At 36.5% G+C, this 17,087-nt stretch overlaps 1 long non-coding RNA gene across 4 annotated transcripts in view; it reads right to left on the bottom strand.

The window, feature by feature from the left end:
• LOC140603490 (uncharacterized) overlaps positions 1 to 15,335 on the bottom strand; it is a 75,845-nt gene extending 60,510 nt beyond the window's left edge. For 2 of the 4 annotated variants that reach the window (XR_012006480.1, XR_012006479.1), the window contains exons 1-2: positions 15,249 to 15,310; positions 2,951 to 3,033 (exon numbers count right to left, since the gene is read on the bottom strand). This is a non-coding gene — a long non-coding RNA (uncharacterized lncRNA). Of the gene's footprint in view, positions 1 to 2,950; positions 3,034 to 15,248 lie in introns of all 4 variants that reach the window. The other 2 variants (XR_012006481.1, XR_012006482.1) reach the window with 2 other exon arrangements.
• Positions 15,336 to 17,087: the final 1,752 nt, after the last annotated feature.

The raw sequence follows: 17,087 nt of genomic DNA, 5'->3' as shown, positions 1-17,087 counted from the left end.
TGCCTGAAATTTTGCTACTTATTTGCTACATTATTACATCTACTTTATTTCATTTGTTGATATACTAAATTCAGTGTGTTAAATAAACATAATGATATACAATTCTAATTCTTTGTTGAAATTTTACCTATATTTTTTACTTTGTTTTCTTAGTGGTTTATCAAGGAATTATAATATATATCATAATTTATCACTAATTCATGTAAATAATTCTTTTTAAAACACAGTAATCTGGAGCACCTGGGTATCTCAGTAGGTTGAGAATTTGCATCTTTATTTCAGTCAGGTCATAATCTTGGGTCGTGAGATCAAGTGCCACATCTGGCTCTATGCTCAGTATAGAGTCTGCTTGAGATTCTCCCCCTGCACCCTCTCTCTCTCTGCTTCTCCCCACTCTCTCACACACATACTCTCTCTCAAATAAATAAATACATATTTTTTTAAAAATACAGTAATCTTATTCAAATTTTGCTCAAATCTTGCTCTACCACTTCCTTGCCTGCTTTTATTATAATTATATGCATCATTTGCTTATATTATAAACTCAACAAAATATTGTGATAATTATTGGTCTATACAATATTACTTTAAAACATTAAGTTAAAAATTTGAAAATATTTCATGAAGTCTTTTATGTTTTCCAATATATTACCAATTCCTTTGCTCTTTTGTTTTTTCCTATGGATTATTGTTACTGTCAGGTAACACTTCTTTTTTAGACTTAAGGAATTCTGGTATTTATTGTACAATAAAATAAATATCCTAATAAGTTCCTCGGTGTTTTTTTTTTTTTAATTACAGGAATGTATTTATCTTACTTTCATTTCAAAAGAATTTTTTTGACTGATATAAAACTCTTGGGTAATAATTTTTTTCCACAACATAAAATGTTTTATTCTATTATCTTCTGAATTAATTTAAGAAGAGATTTCCATGTATGGAAATGTAAATGATATAGCTGTTCTTTTGAATATGATGCTACCTTGCTCTGTTGCTGTAAATGTTCTCTGACTTTGGGCAATGTGTTTAAAGTGAATCATTTTGTGTCCCTCCTACTTGGGAGTCAGTGAACTTATGTATTTATATTTTTAAGAAATCAAATTTGTTATATGTCATTAAATCTTCTAATAGAGTTTTTCTTCCCTTCCCCTCTCATCCATGAGTCCCAATGCACATATATGTTTTTAGTTTCATCCACAGATCTGAAGTTTGTATATATGCATTCAAATGTACATTTCAAAAAAAAAAAAAAAAAAAAAAACAAATGTACATTTCTTTCTGTTTTTCAGGTTTTGTAATTAATATTGATCAAAATTCAAGTTCACCAATTCTATTACCTGTCACTTTAAATATGTCTAGCATGTTTCATATTTATTATAATAATTTGAAGAGTGCTAACAGTAATTTAGAAAAAAACATATGGATAGGTTTATACATAACAAGCATAATCAAGGGAGGATTTAAGTGGGAAATTGTTACTTTCCCTTGAAATTGGAAAAGATAATGCTCAATTGTCCCAATGCTTCTAAAAAATTGGAATTTTGGGGATTCCTGGGTGGCTCAGTGGTTGAGCGTCTGCCTTCGCCCAGAGCGTGATCCTGGAGTCCTGGGATAGATTCCCATATCAGGCTCCCTGCATGGAGCCTGCTTCTCCCTCTGCCTGTGTCTCTGCCCCCACCCCCCTCCCTGTGTCTCTCATGAATAAATAAAATCTTTTTAAAAATTTGGAATTTTGTCTTACAATAGAATAATTTTTCTATTTTAAAATACTAATTATATGTTTGCCAGATTGTTTTGTGCACCAAAGCCATAATTTAATAAACATTTACTAGTGAGTAAATGTATAGTCTAGAAAGACATCTACTTTCTTATTTGTAATAATTTTTACTTATTTTAAAAAAATAAATCGTGGGGAAATCTTCATAGATTAAATACTTGCCTATGATTAAATACTTCTGGCAGCAAGAGACTAACTCAAAGTAATAAATCTGACTGCAAACATGAAATCCATTAGAAAGTCCTTTCCGATACTGAGCCAAAGTATTAGCACTTTTGAATTCCATCTGTAAATCTTTACTTGAGCTTCTATGACCATACATATTTTTATTTAATCTTAATTTTACAAAGTAGACAAAGATTTTGGGTGAGCAACAAATCTTTTGAATCTCCTTTTTATTTCAAAATATTTGCTACTATGTTAGTTTTTCTTTAAAAGATTTATGTATTCCAATAGAAAGGGAAAGGGAGCAAAATAATTCAGGAGGTTTTTTTGTTCTTGTTTTTGTTTTTGTTTTGTTTTGTTTTGTTTTGTCAACAAGGTGAAACAGAAGCTCAAACTCTCTTTTCATGAAATTTATACTGTTATTAATGTAGTCTATTATCGGGGATCCCTCAGTGGCACAGCGGTTTGGTGCCTGCCTTTGGTCCAGGGCGCGATCCTGGAGACCCAGGATCGAATCCCACCTCGGGCTCCTGGTGCAGGGAGCCTGCTTCTCCCTCTGCCTCTCTCTCTCTCTCTCTCTCTCTCTTTGTGACTATCATAAATAAAAATTTTTTAAAAATGTAGTCTATTATCAATTACTGGCTTCGGTAAACAAAACTTCTTTTCCATATAGATTTAAAGTGAATCGAAGTCCATTTGTTTGATTTTAGAAATGTCTATGATAGTGCTTTGCATTTAGTGTCAAAAATGGCTGTTGTAGTATCAAATGAATAGTGACATAAATCTTTCCATCTGTGTGGGTCTCAGTCTAAGTCTTGACTTATTTAGCAGAATAGATACATATAGGAAGGATTATTCAAAAAGTGAATTATAGCAAAAAAATGCATACTTAACCCTTCTCTATTTTATCTGCAATATAATTATAGGCTTGTAAAAGGACCAGTCCACAAAAAAAGACAAAATGAACAAAAGTATATACAGAGCATATCTGAGTGTTGGCAAACATACCAAGCATGTGGGCTCCCACCCACTGTATTCACAGCCAATATTTTTCAGATCATCTTCTGTCCTTAGCCCTCTGAAATATGTTCCTTTAAAAATTAACAAAAAATATGCCTTTGTTAAATCTGAAGAATAAATTGGCTATGTTTGAAATATGATAATTTATTTTGCTAATTTCTCTACAACCCACTTACATTTTTACTTGGGCTAATTTACTATTGAATTATTCATAGCCTGATTGCTGTTGATTTGACTTCCACCAAAGTATTCATGAAAAAAGTATATACATATTTTAAAGAGGGACCATTTCTTTAAAAGTGCCAAAAAGTGTTATAAATGCTTCCTGTATAGTGTCATTACTTACAACAACCCCTAAATGCAGGAACTATAGTTATTCCTACTTCATGGGTAGAACTAAAGCATTGAGAAGCCATTTAATATGCAAAAGATTTTTAAATTTTATTTTATTTATTCAATGACATTTAGAAGCAATTTGAGATCAATGTGCAATGGTTCCAGAGCCTATGCTCCTAACCACTTCTGTTACTGAAAAACATGTACCATTTTATTCTTTATAATTAATTAGACTTTTAAAATGGAAATAAATCCAGTGATATCTTTGGATTAAGACTTATATTTTATTAATGATGCACTGAATCACTCAATAAAGAGAAGAAACACATTTCTGTATTTATTCTGCCTATAAGCAATCCCCAGCTTTAAAGTGAATTCATGACATGGACTTTCCTTTAAAATTGTCAAAGATCAAAAAGTAACACAAACTGTTTTGACAGACAATTTTATAGAACTATGCAATATCATATAAAAGAAACATGAATATGTTTTAGCATTCATGAAATAGAAAAAGTGCTAAAAATAAATTCATGTAATGATACCTCACCAAATTATTAAATATGTTATACATAGGACCAAGTTGGCTGGGAGAGATAAATAATGACTTTATCTTTTTTTTATGCCTCAAATATATTATTTTTTTTACAGTGTGACTTTACCTTATAATATTAAAATTAAAAATTTAAATCAATGAATAATAGTGACTCAAGGGAACATGTTAAATACCCAGAAGAAGTAAACATATTTCTCAAGTTGACTCTATCATAGAACATGGTATTTCTGTTTTTAAAAGACTATTTTTCTTAATTATAAGATGTTTTAAGAAATTAGTTACTTTTATTTATATTTTTGAATCAAGGCATACTGGGCAAATAAAAGCAAGAATCATGTGACATACATATGAAATAAACTTTTAAAAACATTTTACAAATATATCTTTTCCAAATATTTTCACCCAGTCTGTACGTTGTCTTAACAGTTTCTTTTGGTGGGCAAAATTTTTCATTTTAATGAAGTAGAGTTTATCAATTATTTATTTCATGGATTGTGGCTTTGATGTACCTAAAAAGTAACTGCCATGGCCCAGATTATTTAGGGTTTTTTTCCCTATGTTTTAATCTAGGAGTTTTATAGTTTTACAGTTTACATTTAAATCTCTCCCATTTTAGTTTATTATTATTATTTTTAATCTTTTCCATTTTAACATCTGGAAAGCTGTGTTAGAGCCTGGGTTTAGAATTTTTTTTCTTTTTCTTTTTCTTTTTCTTTTTCTTTTTTTTTTTTTTTTTGTGGAAGTCCAGTTGTTTCAACACCATTTGTGGAAAAGGCCCTTTGCTCCATTGTACTGCCTTTCCTTTTTTCCAAATACCAATTGACTGAGTATATGTGGGTCTATTACTGGGTTTCCTGTTCTATTCTACTTATCTGTTGATCTGTTTTATCACCTATCCTATGCTATCTTGATTCCTATAACTTTATAGTAAGTCTTAAAGTTGCATAGTGTCAATCCTCTAATTTTGTTCATTTCCTTCAATATTGTGTTGACTATCCTGGGTCTTTTGTATCTCCATATAAACTTTAGAATCACGATTGTTGATATCCACAAAACAACTTGTTGGGATTTTGAGACATAATTTATATATATCAGTTTGAGAAAAACTGAGTTTCTCAGTTTTATTTTATTTTAATTTAATTTATTTTATTTTATTTTTAGTTTCTCAGTTTTAAGCATGATGTTTGCTATAGGTTTTTGTAGATTGTCATTATCAAGTTGAAAAAATTCCCTTCAATTCTTACTAAGAGGTTTTGTTTAGTTTTGTTTTATCACGAATTGGTATTGGAATTTTGTAAAATGCTTTTTTCTGCATCAACTAATATAATCATGTGAATTTTCTTTTTAGTCAGTTGGTATAATGGTTCATATTAATTTAATTGATTTTTGAATGTTGAACTGGTTTTGCATTACCCAGAATAAATTCAAGGTAGTCATAGTGTATGATTCTTATTAAACATTGTTGAATTGAACTTCCTAATGTTTTGTTTAAAAATTTTTGCATACATGTTCATAAGAGACCTTTGTCTGTAGTTTTTTTTTTTGTTATAATGTCTTTATTTGGATTAGGTATTGGAATAATCCTAGCCTCCCAGAATGAGTTAGGAAGTCTTCCCACTATCTTTATTTTATGGACAACGTTGCAGAGAAATGACAATTTCTTCCTTAAATGTTTGATAATATTCGCTAGTAAACTCAACTGCAGCTTGTGCTTTTTCTTTTGAAAGGTCATTAATTATACCTTCAATATCCTTAATAAATATAGGCTTATTCAGAAAGTCTATTTCTTCCTCTGTGAGTTTCATCAGATTTGTCTTTCAAAGAACTGGTCCATTTCACCTAGGTAATCAAATACGTGGATAAAGAGTACTTCATAAAACTCGTTTATTGTCCTTTTAATGTCTACAAGAACCATACTGATGTTCTCTCTTTCATATAACATTGGCAATTTGTGTCTTCTCTCTTTTATTCTTAGTTGGATTAACTAGAAATTTATTTTATCAATCTTTTCAAACAACCAGCTTTTGCTTTTCATTTTCTCTACTGATTCCAAGTTTTAATTTCATTGCTTCTCCTCTAATTATTATTTTTCTGTGGCTTAGTTTTATTTTTTTATAATAAATTCATTTTTTACTGGTGTTCAATTTGCCAACATACAGAATAACACCCAGTGCTCATCCCGTCAAGTGCCCCCCTCACTGCCCGTCACTCATTCACCCCCAGCCCCAACCCTCCCTCCCTTCCACCACCCCTAGTTCGTTTCCCAGTTAGAAGTCTTTATGTTCTGTCTCCCTTTCTGATATTTCCCACACACTTCTTCTCCCTTCCCTTATATTCCCTTTCACTATTATTTATACTCCCCAAATGAACGAGAACATGCAATGTTTGTCCTTCTCTGATTGACTTACTTCACTCAGCATACTCTCCAGTTTCATCTACGTTGAAGCAAATGGTGGGTATTTGTCATTTCTAATAGCTGAGTAATATTCCATTGTATACATAAACCACATCTTCTTTATCCATCATCTTTCGATGGACACCGAGGCTCCTTCCACAGTTTGGCTATTGTGGACATTGCTGCTAGAAACATCAGGGTGCAGGTGTCCCGGCGTTTCATTGCATCTGTATCTTTGGGGTAAATCCCCAACAGTGCAATTGCTGGGTCGTAGGGCAGGTCCATTTTCAACTCCTTGAGGAACCTCCACACAGTTTTCCAGAGTGGCTGCACCAGTTCACATTCCCACCAACAGTGTAAAAGGGTTCCCTTTTCTCCTATTCCTCTCCAACATTTGTGGTTTCCTGCCTTGTAAATTTTCCCCATTCTCACTGGTGTGAGGTGGTATCTCATTGTGGTTTTGATTTGTATTTCCCTGATGGCAAGTGATGCAGAGCATTTTCTCATATGCATGTTGGCCATGTCTATGTCTTCCTCTGTGAGATTTCTGTTCATGTCTTTTGCCCATTTCATGATTGGATTGTTTGTTTCTTTGGTGTTGAGTTTAAAAAGTTCTTTATAGATCTTGGAAACTAGGCCTTTATCTGATTGGTCATTTGCAAATATCTTCTCCCATTCTGTAGGTTGTCTTTTAGTTTTGTTGACTGTATCCTTTGCTGTGCAAAAGCTTCTTATCTTGATGAAGTCCCAATAGTTCATTTTTGCTTTTGTTTCTTTTGCCTTCGTGGATGTATCTTGCAAGAAGTTACTGTGGCTGAGTTCAAAAAGGGTGTTGCCTGCGTTCTCCTCTAGGATTTTGATGGAATCTTGTCTCACATTTAGATCTTTCATCCATTTTGAGTTTATCTTTGTGTATGGTGAAAGACTGGTCTAGTTTCATTCTTCTGCATGTGGATGTCCAATTTTCCCAGCAGCATTTATTGAAGAGACTGTCTTTCTTCCAGTGGATAGTCTTTCCTCCTTTATCGAATATTAGTTGACCATAAAGTTCAGCGTCCACTTCTGGGTTCTCTATTCTGTTCCATTGATCTATGTGTCTGTTTTTGTGCCAGTAACACACTATCTTGATGACCACAGCTTTGTAGTACAACCTGAAATCTGGCATTGTGATGCCCCCAGCTATGGTTTTCTTTTTTAAAATTCCCCTGGCTATTCGGGGTCTTTTCCGATTCCACACAAATCTTAAAATAATTTGTTCTCACTCTCTGAAGAAAGTCCATGGTATTTTGATAGGGATTGCATTAAACGTGTATATTGCCCTGGGTAACATTGACATTTTCACAATATTAATTCTGCCAATCCATGAGCATGGAATATTTTTCCATCTCTTTGTGTCTTCCTCCATTTCTTTCAGAAGTGTTCTATAGTTTTGAGGGTATAGATCCTTTACATCTTTGGTTAGGTTTATTCCTAGGTATCTTATGCTTTTGGGTGCAATTGTAAATGGGATTGACTCCTTAATTTCTCTTTCTTCAGTCTCATTGTTAGTGTATAGAAATGCCACTGATTTCTGGGCATTGATTTTGTATCCTGCCACGCTACCGAATTGCTGTATGAGTTCTAGCAATCTTGGGGTGGAGGCTTTTGGGTTTTCTATGTAGAACATCATGTCATCGGAGAAGAGGGAGAGTTTGACTTCTTCTTTGCCAATTTGAATCCCTTTAATGACTTTTTGTTGTCTGATTGCTGAGGCTAGGACTTCCAGTACTATCTTGAATAGCAGTGGTGAGAGTGGACATCCCTGTCTTGTTCCTGATTTAAGGGGAAAGGCTCCCAGTTCTTCCCCATTGAGAATGATATTTGCTGTGGGTTTTTCGTGGATGGCTTTTAAGATTTTGAGGAATGTTCCCTCTATCCCTACATCTGAAGAGTTTTGATCAGGAATGAATGCTGTATTTTGTCAAATGCTTTGTCTGTATCTAATGAGAGGATCATATGGTTCTTGATTTTTCTCTTGCTGATATGATGAATCACATTGATTGTTTTACGAGTGTTGAACCAGCCTTGTGTCCCGGGGATAAATCCTACTTGGTTATGGTGAATAATTTTCTTAATGTACTGTTGGATCCTATTGGCTAGTATCTTGTTGAGAATTTTTGCATCCATGTTCATCAGGGATATTGGTATGTAATTCACCTTTTTGGTGGGGTCTTTGTCTGGTTTTGGAATTAAGGTGATGCTGGCCTCATAGAACGAATTTGGAAGTACTCCATCTCTTTCTGTCTTTCCAAACAGCTTTAGTAGAATAGGTATGATTTCTTCTTTAAATGTTTGATAGAATTCCCCTGGGAAGCCATCTTGCCCTGGACTTTTGTGTCTTGGGAGTTTTTTGATGACTGCTTGGTTATTGGTTATTGGCCTGTTCAGGTTTTCTATTTCTTCCTGTTCCAGTTTTGGTAGTTTGTGGCTTTCCAGGAATGCGTCCATTTCTTCTAGATTGCCTAATTTATTGGCGTATAGCTGTTCATAATATGTTTTTAAAACCGTTTGTATTTCCTTGGTGTTGGTAGTGCTCTCTCCTTTCTCATTCATGATTTTATTAATTTGAGTCTTCTCTCTCTTCTTTTTAATAAGGCTGGCTAATGGTTTATCTATCTCATTAATTCTTTCAAAGAACCAACTCCTGGTTCTGTTGATCTGTTCCACAGTTGTTCTGGTCTCGATTTCGTTGAGTTCTGCTCGAATCTTTATTAAGTCCCTTCTTCTCCTGGGTGTAGGATCTATTTGCTGTTTTTTCTCTAGCTCCTTTAGGTGTAAGGTTAGCTTTTGAATTTGAGTTCTTTCCAGTTTTTGAATGGATGCTTGTATTGCGATGTATTTCCCCCTTAGGACTGCTTTTGCTGCATCCCAAAGATTTTGAACGGTTGTATCTTCATTCTCATTAGTTTCCATGAATCTTTTTAATTCTTCCTTAATTTCCTGGTTGACCCTTTCATCTTGTAGCAGGATGGTCCTTAACCTCCACGTGTTTGAGGTCCTTCCAAACTTCTTATTGTGATTTAGTTCTAATTTCAAGGCATTATGGTCTGAGAATATGCAGGGGACGATCCCAATCTTTTGGTATCGGTTCAGACCCGATTTGTGACCCAGTATGTGGTCTATTCTAGAGAAAGTTCCATGTGCACTTGAGAAGAATGTGTATTCAGTTGAGTTTGGATGTAAAGTTCTGTAGATATCTGTGAAATCCATCTGGTCCAGTTTATCATTTAAAGCTCTCATTTCTTTGGAGATGTTGTGCTTAGAAGACCTATCGAGTATAGAAAGCGCTAGATTGAAGTCACCAAGTATAAATGTATTATTATCTAAGTATTTCTTCACTTTGGTTATCAATTGATTGATATATTTGTCAGCTCCCACATTTGGGGCATATATATTGAGGATTGTTAAGTCCTCTTGTTGGATAGATCCTTTAAGTATGAGATAGTGTCCCTCTTCATCTCTCACTACAGTCTTCGGGGTAAATTTTAGTTTATCTGATATAAAGATGGCTGCCCCTGCTTTCTTTTGAGGACCATTTGAATGGTAAATGGTTCTCCAACCTTTTATTTTCAGGCTGTAGGTGTCCTTCTGTCTAAAATGAGTCTCTTGTAGACAGCAAATAGATGGGTCCTGCTTTTTTATCCAGTCTGAAACCCTGCGCCTTTTGATGGGGTCATTAAGCCCGTTCACGTTCAGAGTTACTATTGACAGATATGAGTTTAGTGGCACCAAGATATCTATTCAGTCCTTGTTTTTGTGGATTCTTGCACTGAACTTCTTCTTAAAGGGGAATTTTAAGAGTCCCCCTTAAAATTTCTTGCAGAGCTGGTTTGGAGGTCACATATTCTTTCAGTTCCTGCCTGTCTTGGAAGCTCTTTATCTCTCCTTCCATTTTGAATGAGAGCCTTGCTGGATAAAGTATTCTTGGTTGCATGTTCTTCTCATTTAGGACCCTGAATATATCCTGCCAGCCCTTTCTGGCCTGCCAGGTCTCTGTGGAGAGGTCTGCTGTTACCCTAATACTCCTCCCCATAAAAGTCAGGGATTTCTTGTCTCTTTCTGCTTTAAGGATCTTCTTTTTACCTTTGGAATTTGCAAGCTTCACTATTAAATGTCGAGGTGTTGAACGGTTTTTATTGATTTTAGGGGGGGATCTCTCTATTTCCTGGATCTGAATGCCTCTTTCCCTTCCCAGATTAGGAAAGTTTTCAGCTATGATTTGTTCAAATACTTATTCTGGCCCTCTGTCCCTTTTGGTGCCCTCGGGAACCCCAATTAAATGTAGGTTTTTCTTCCTCAGGCTGTCGTTTATTTCCCTTAATGTATCTTCATGGTCTTTTAATTGTTTGACTCTTTTTTCCTCAGTTTCCCTCTTTGCCATCAACTTGTCTTCTATGTCACTCACTCGTTCTTCCACCTCATTAACCCTTGTCGTTAGGACTTCTAGTTTGGATTGCATCTCATTCAATTGATTTTTAATTTCTGCCTGATTAGCTCTAAATTCTGCAGTCATGAAGTCTCTTGAGTCCTTTATGCTTTTTTCTAGAGCCACCAGTAGCTGTTTAATAGTGCTTCTGAATTGGTTTTCTGACATTGAATTGTAATCCAGATTTTGTAACTCTGTGGGAGAGAGGACTGTTTCTGATTCTTTCTTTTGAGGTGAGGTTTTCCTTCTAGTCATTTTGCTCAGTGCAGAGTGGCCAAAAACAAGTTGTATTGGGAAAAGTAGAAAAAGAGATGAGAGAAAGAAGGAAAGAAAAGAGAAACAGAAAAAAGAAAAAAGGAAGAAAAAAAGAAAAAAAAGAAGAAAAAGAGAAAGGAAAAAAAGGTTGGGGAAAGCAAACAGAAATCAAAAAGCAAACAAACAAACAAACAAACAAACAAAACAAAGCAAAACAAAACAAAAAACCCACGGGGGAGTATCGTATCTTCTGATTCTGTGTACTTTAAGTCCCTTGGCTTCCTCTGGAACTTGTCCCTCTAGCTGGTCTTCTGGGGGAGGGGCCTGTTGTGCTGATTTTCAGGTGTTAGCACTTGGGGGAGCTGCTCTGCCCCTGCCTGGTGCAGGGCTCAGTGGGGGTTGTTTACCCCGTGAGGCCCCAGGAGGAACAACCGCAGTGGCGGGGCCAGCTCTGCAGCCCTGGAGTCAGCCCCCGCAGTAGCTCCGGAGCTCTCCGTCTGCAGGGCCTGGAGGCTCCGGGCGGGGCCGCTGATCTGCTCAGCTGGGGCAGGAGCGTCCTGGCTGTCCTGGGCCCTCCCGGCCTCTGCCTGTCCCGGGGGAGGCCGGATCCTGGGCTGTGTCCCGGCGCCCTGTGCTCTGGGGCCTGCGCTATTGGATTCGCGCTCCCGCCCCCCTCTGCGGAGCCGCCGCCCCCGACCCCCCCTCCGAGCTGCTCCGGCCCCGCAGCCCCCTCCGCGGAGCCGCCCCCGAGCCCCTCCAAGCTGCTCCGGGTCCCCCGTGCGCGCTGCAGCCCTTAGGGAGCTCGGCGCATCTCCCGGGGCGCAGGTGTCTGTTAGTGTCCCAGGGAGCCCGAGGGCATCCCCGCCCTCCTGGGTCCTGCTCCACCTCCCCGCGAGCCCCTTTCCCCCGGGAAGGTCGGTGAAGCTCCTGCTCCTCCGGGACGGGGCTCTCCTGTCCTGGGGACACTCGCCCCGGCCTCAGCCCGGCTCCTCGCGGGCCCCTCCCCCTCGGAGGCCTTTGTTTCTTTACTTCTTTTTCCCCGTCTTCCTACCTTGATAGAAGCGCGAACTCTTCTCACTGGAGCATTCCAGCTGGTCTCTCTTTAAATCTCAGGCCACATTGGTAGATTTTCAGGATGATTTGAAGTTCATCTAGGTACTTTGGTGGGGACAGGTGACTTGGGGACCCTGCTCTTCCGCCGTCTTGCCCCTCCTCCTTCTGCTGCTTAGTTTTAATTTATTTTTGTCTGTTTAATTCTCTAAGATGGGAGACTACTTATCCCTCAAAGCACTACTTTTGTTGTATCCCACAGATTTGGATAACCTTTTCTCATCTTCATATAATTCAAAATACTTCTAAATTTTTGTTGAGATTTATTTTTTGATCCTGGTATTGTTTATAAATATGTCGTTTAATCTCTGTGATGGTTAATATTATGTGCCAACTTGCCTGGTCATGGTGGGTCCCGATTATTATTTTTCAATCCCTCTGTGGGAGGTTTCCAGATGAGATTAGCATTTGAGATAGTGGACTCAGTAAAATAGATTATCCTTCCCAATGTGGATTGGCATCATCCAATCCACTAAGGACACAAAACAAAAGCTAGGGCAAGGTGGAAATCATCTCCTTTTTCCAGCCTGTGTGTGCTGGGACATCTCATCTTAGATTTTCCAGCCCTTGGACTAGGAATTATACCATTGACTCTCATGGTTCTCAGGATTTCAGACTTGGAGTGAATTATACTTCTGGATTTTCTGGTTTTCCAGCTTTCAGACATCAGATCATGGGACTTCTCAGACTCTGTAATCACATGAACCAAATCCTCATAATAACTAAATAAATTTCTCCTGCCGATCTCTTTCTTTGGAGAGCCCTGATGAATACAATCTCCAAGTATTTGGGGATTTCCTACCAATCTTCCTGTTATTGATTTCTCATTTAATTCCATTTTGTTTGGAAGCAGACATTGTATGATTTCTTATTCTTTAAAATTTGTCAAGTTGTGTTTTATGGTCCAAAATGTGTTTTCTTTTCCTCTGTAAATGTTCCACGTATCCTGGATGAAACAGTTGATAGATGACAATTATATCCAGTTGACTGATGGTACCTTTGAGATAAACTATGACCTCACTGATTTTCTGTCTACTGGACCTATCCATTTGTTACAAAGAAGCATTGTAGTCTCCAGCTATAATCATGGATTAGTTCTATTTAATCTATGGGTTAAACCATACAGATTCTGACACTGTTGTTAAATTTATACATACTAAGTATTGTTATGTCTTCCCCATATCCTCATCGTTATCTAATGCCCCACTTTGTCCCTGATAACTTTCTTTGCTCTGAAGTCTGCTATGTCTGAGATTAACATAGATTCTCCCCCCTTTTTTATTAGTGCTAGCATGATATGTCTATCTCCATCCATTTACTTTTTAAAATTTAAATTCAATTAGCCAACATGTAGTATATTATTCCTTTCAGATGTAGTGTTTAATAATTTATCAGTTGCATATAACACCCAGTGCTCATCATATCATATGCCCTCCTTAATACCCATCACCCAATTATCCCATCACCCCACCCACCTGTCCTCCAGCAACCCTCAGTTTCTTTCCTACAGTTAGGAGTTTCTCATGGCTTTTCTCCTTCTCTGATGACTTCCCATTCAGTTTTCTTCCCTTCCCCTATGATCCTCTGCACTGTTTCTTATATTCCACATATGAGTGAAACCATATAATTGTCTTTCTCTGATTGACTTATTTCACTCAGCATAATACCCTCTAGTTCCACTTACATTGATGTAAATGGTAAGTATCTTTTCTGATGACTGAGTAATATATATCCATTCATCTGTTAATGGACACTTTGGCTCTTTCCACAGTTTGGCTATTGTGGACATCGCTCCTATAAACATTGAAGTGCCCCTTCAGATCACTACATTTGTATATTTGGGGTAAATACCTAGTAGTGCAATTGCTGTGTCATAGGGTAGCTCTATTTTTAACTTCTTGAAGAACTTCCATACTGTTTTCCAGGGTGACTGTACCAGTTTGGATTCCTACCAACAGTGTACAAGGGTTCCCTTTTCTCTGAACCCTTGCCAACATTTGTTGTTTCCTGTTTTGTTAATTTTAGCCGTTCTCACTGGTGTGAGGTAGTGTCTCATTGTGGTTTTGATTTGTATTTTCCAGATGTCAAGTGGTGTGAAGCATTTTTTTCATGTATCTGTTGGCCACTTGTATGCCTTCTTTGGAGGAATGTCTGTTAATGTCTTCTTGTTAGACATGTCTCCCAAGGCAAAGGAAACAAAAGCAAAAACGAACTACTGAGACTTCATCAAGATAAAAAGCTTCTGCACAGGGAAGGAGACAGTCAATAAAACTCAAAACAACCTATGGAATGGGAGAAGATATTTGCAAATGGCATATCAGATAAAGGACTAGTACCCAAGATCTATAAAGACCTTATTAAACTCAACATTTAAAAAACAAATGTTGCAGTCAAGAAAATAGGCAGAAGACATCTATTTACTTTTAATCCATATGTATTTTTTTAATTTAAAGTGGATCTGGTGTAGACAACATATAGTTGGGTCTGGGTTTTTGATCCACTCTGACATTTCTGGCTTTTAAATGTTACATTTAGGCTACTAATGTTCAAGGTGATTATTCACATAGTCATCTTCATATGTATCATATTTGTTACTGTTTTGTATTTGTTGCCCTTTCTCTTTGTTCCTAATTTGTCTTCTACTGTTTGCCAGTTTGATGGGGTATAATTGGACATTTAATGTTGTATTTTTTCTCCCCTTTTGTATCACATCTTTCTCCTCCTACTACTCTCCCCTCCCTCCTCCTCCTTTTTTCCCCCTCTTCTTCCTTCTTCTCCTTCTTCTCTTCCTTCTCCTTCTTCTCCATTTTTTAGTGGTTGCCATAGAATTTGCAAGATGAATAATCCAAACTCTCTTTCATATAACACTACACCATGGGCAAATATAGTACATCATATCTGGGTATCAAGAAATGTCAAAATAATCCTAAATCTTCACTCCTATTCCTTGTAACATTGCTGTCATTCATATCATAAATAAATAGATAAATGTATGATTATCTATCTATACATAATATATAATATCCATATACACAATAACATCTATATAGATATCTCTCTATACATATCTGTATATAATAGCCATATTATAGAAATAATCTATATATTATATGTAATAATATATATAATTAAGTATAATAGCAAAAAAAGTTTTTATTGTTCCTTCACTTACACCATTTCTGATGCTTCATTTTTCCTTATACAGATATAAGCTCCTGGCCTATATTATTTTCATTCTCTCTGAAGAATTCTTTTTAACATTTCTTGCAAGACAGGTCTACTGTCACCTAGCAACAAATCCTCTCAATTCTGTTTATCTGGAAGTTATTTCTCCCTCATTTTTTGAAGGATAGCTTTGCAGGGTACAGAATCTAAGTTGCTACTTTTTCCCCTCTCAATAATTAAAATATTTCACATCAGTTTCTTCTTGCTTGTATGGCTTCTAAGGAGAAGTAATCTATATTTTTACTATTCTATAGTTAACACATTTTTTCCTCCCTGGCCTCTTTCAAAATTCCTTTTTTTTTTTTTTTATTTTCTGCAATTCAAATGAGATATGTCTAGAGGTAGATTTTGTTTTTGCTTTATGTAAGTTTGAGCTTTTTTTCATTTATCCTGTATAGCATTCTCTGAGCTTACTTGATGTATAGTTTGGTGTCTGACATTAACTCAAAGGAAATTCTCTATAATTATTGCTTCAAATACACTTTTTTTCTACTCCATTCTGTCTTTTTTCTGCTTCTGGTATTCCCATTACACATAAGCTACACATTTTGTAGTTGTCCCACAGTTCTTGGTAACTCTGACATAGTTTGTTTGTTTTCCAGGATTTTTCCTATTTATGTTTTAGTTTTCAAAATTTCTATTGACACATCCTTAGGCTCAGAGGCTTTCTTCAGCCATGTACAGTCCCTTCATAAGCTAAAGGCATTCTTCATTTCACTTCCTCTTCCTTTAGTGTTTTTGGTCATTAGCATTTCATTTTGATTCTTTCTTAGAATTCCCATTTCTCTGCTTATATTACCCATTTATTCTTGTATGTCAACTGCTTTATCCATTAGCACAGTTAGCATATTAATCATACATAGGTGGGTTTCTTAAGATTTTATGTATTTATTCATGAGAGACACACAGAGAGAGGCAGAGACATAGGCAGAGGGACAAGCAGGCTCCCTGCAGGGAGCCTGATGTGGGACTCAATCCCAGGACCTTGGGATCATGCCCTGAGCCAAAGGCAGACTCTCAACCACTGAGCCACCCATGTGCCCCCAATCATAGGTGTTTAAAAATTCTCAGTTTTAAAATCCCGACATTTCTGCCCTGTCTTGGTCTGATGCTTAAACTGTCTTTTTAAATTGTTATTTATTATTATTATTATTATTATTATTATTATTATTATTTTGCCTTTTGGTATGCCTGGTAATTTTTTCTTGATGCTCATACATGATGTACTATTTAAAAAGAGTTTTGGTTATTAGGCTAGTATTACTATTATTGGTTATTAGTAACATGGTGGAAAGGCATGTTAAGACATATTCTTTTGTCCTATGATTCTCAGTCTAGTACCTCTGTACCCCAAACTTAACTAATGCCTTGCAGTTGTTTTCCTCCCTTAGGATAAGAGGGCTAGAGTAGGCTAGAGTAGTGTCTGTCCCTTTCCAGATGCCAGTCAGGCTCTGAAAAAGCCTCAATAATTCAGGCTTTAGCAAAATAGTGTTTCTTGGGGCCAAGACTTGTCACAAAAATTCTCTGGAGTATTTCAAAATGGTTATTTTTCTCCTCCCTCTGCCAGAAGCAGGAGGGGATTTTTCTCTGATATTCACTTTGGAAATTTTCTGGAGGTAAAACTCACAAAAGTAAGGGCACTCTCCCCACCATGTCTGGGTTTCCTGGAGTTTTTAACCTTCAGAGTTGTCCACAGTGAGTCTCTGCCAACTTGTCAATTACAATTTGGTTTTCCCATATTAACACTGTTCCCACAGAGATTTCTGCTCGTGGGTTCTCCTTCAAT

Source organism: Canis lupus, chromosome 14, assembly GCF_048164855.1.
Source record: "Canis lupus baileyi chromosome 14, mCanLup2.hap1, whole genome shotgun sequence".
Classification (NCBI taxonomy): Eukaryota; Metazoa; Chordata; class Mammalia; order Carnivora; family Canidae; genus Canis; species Canis lupus.
Note: the sequence above shows the minus strand (reverse complement) of the source record. Positions and strands in the feature narration are given on the sequence as shown.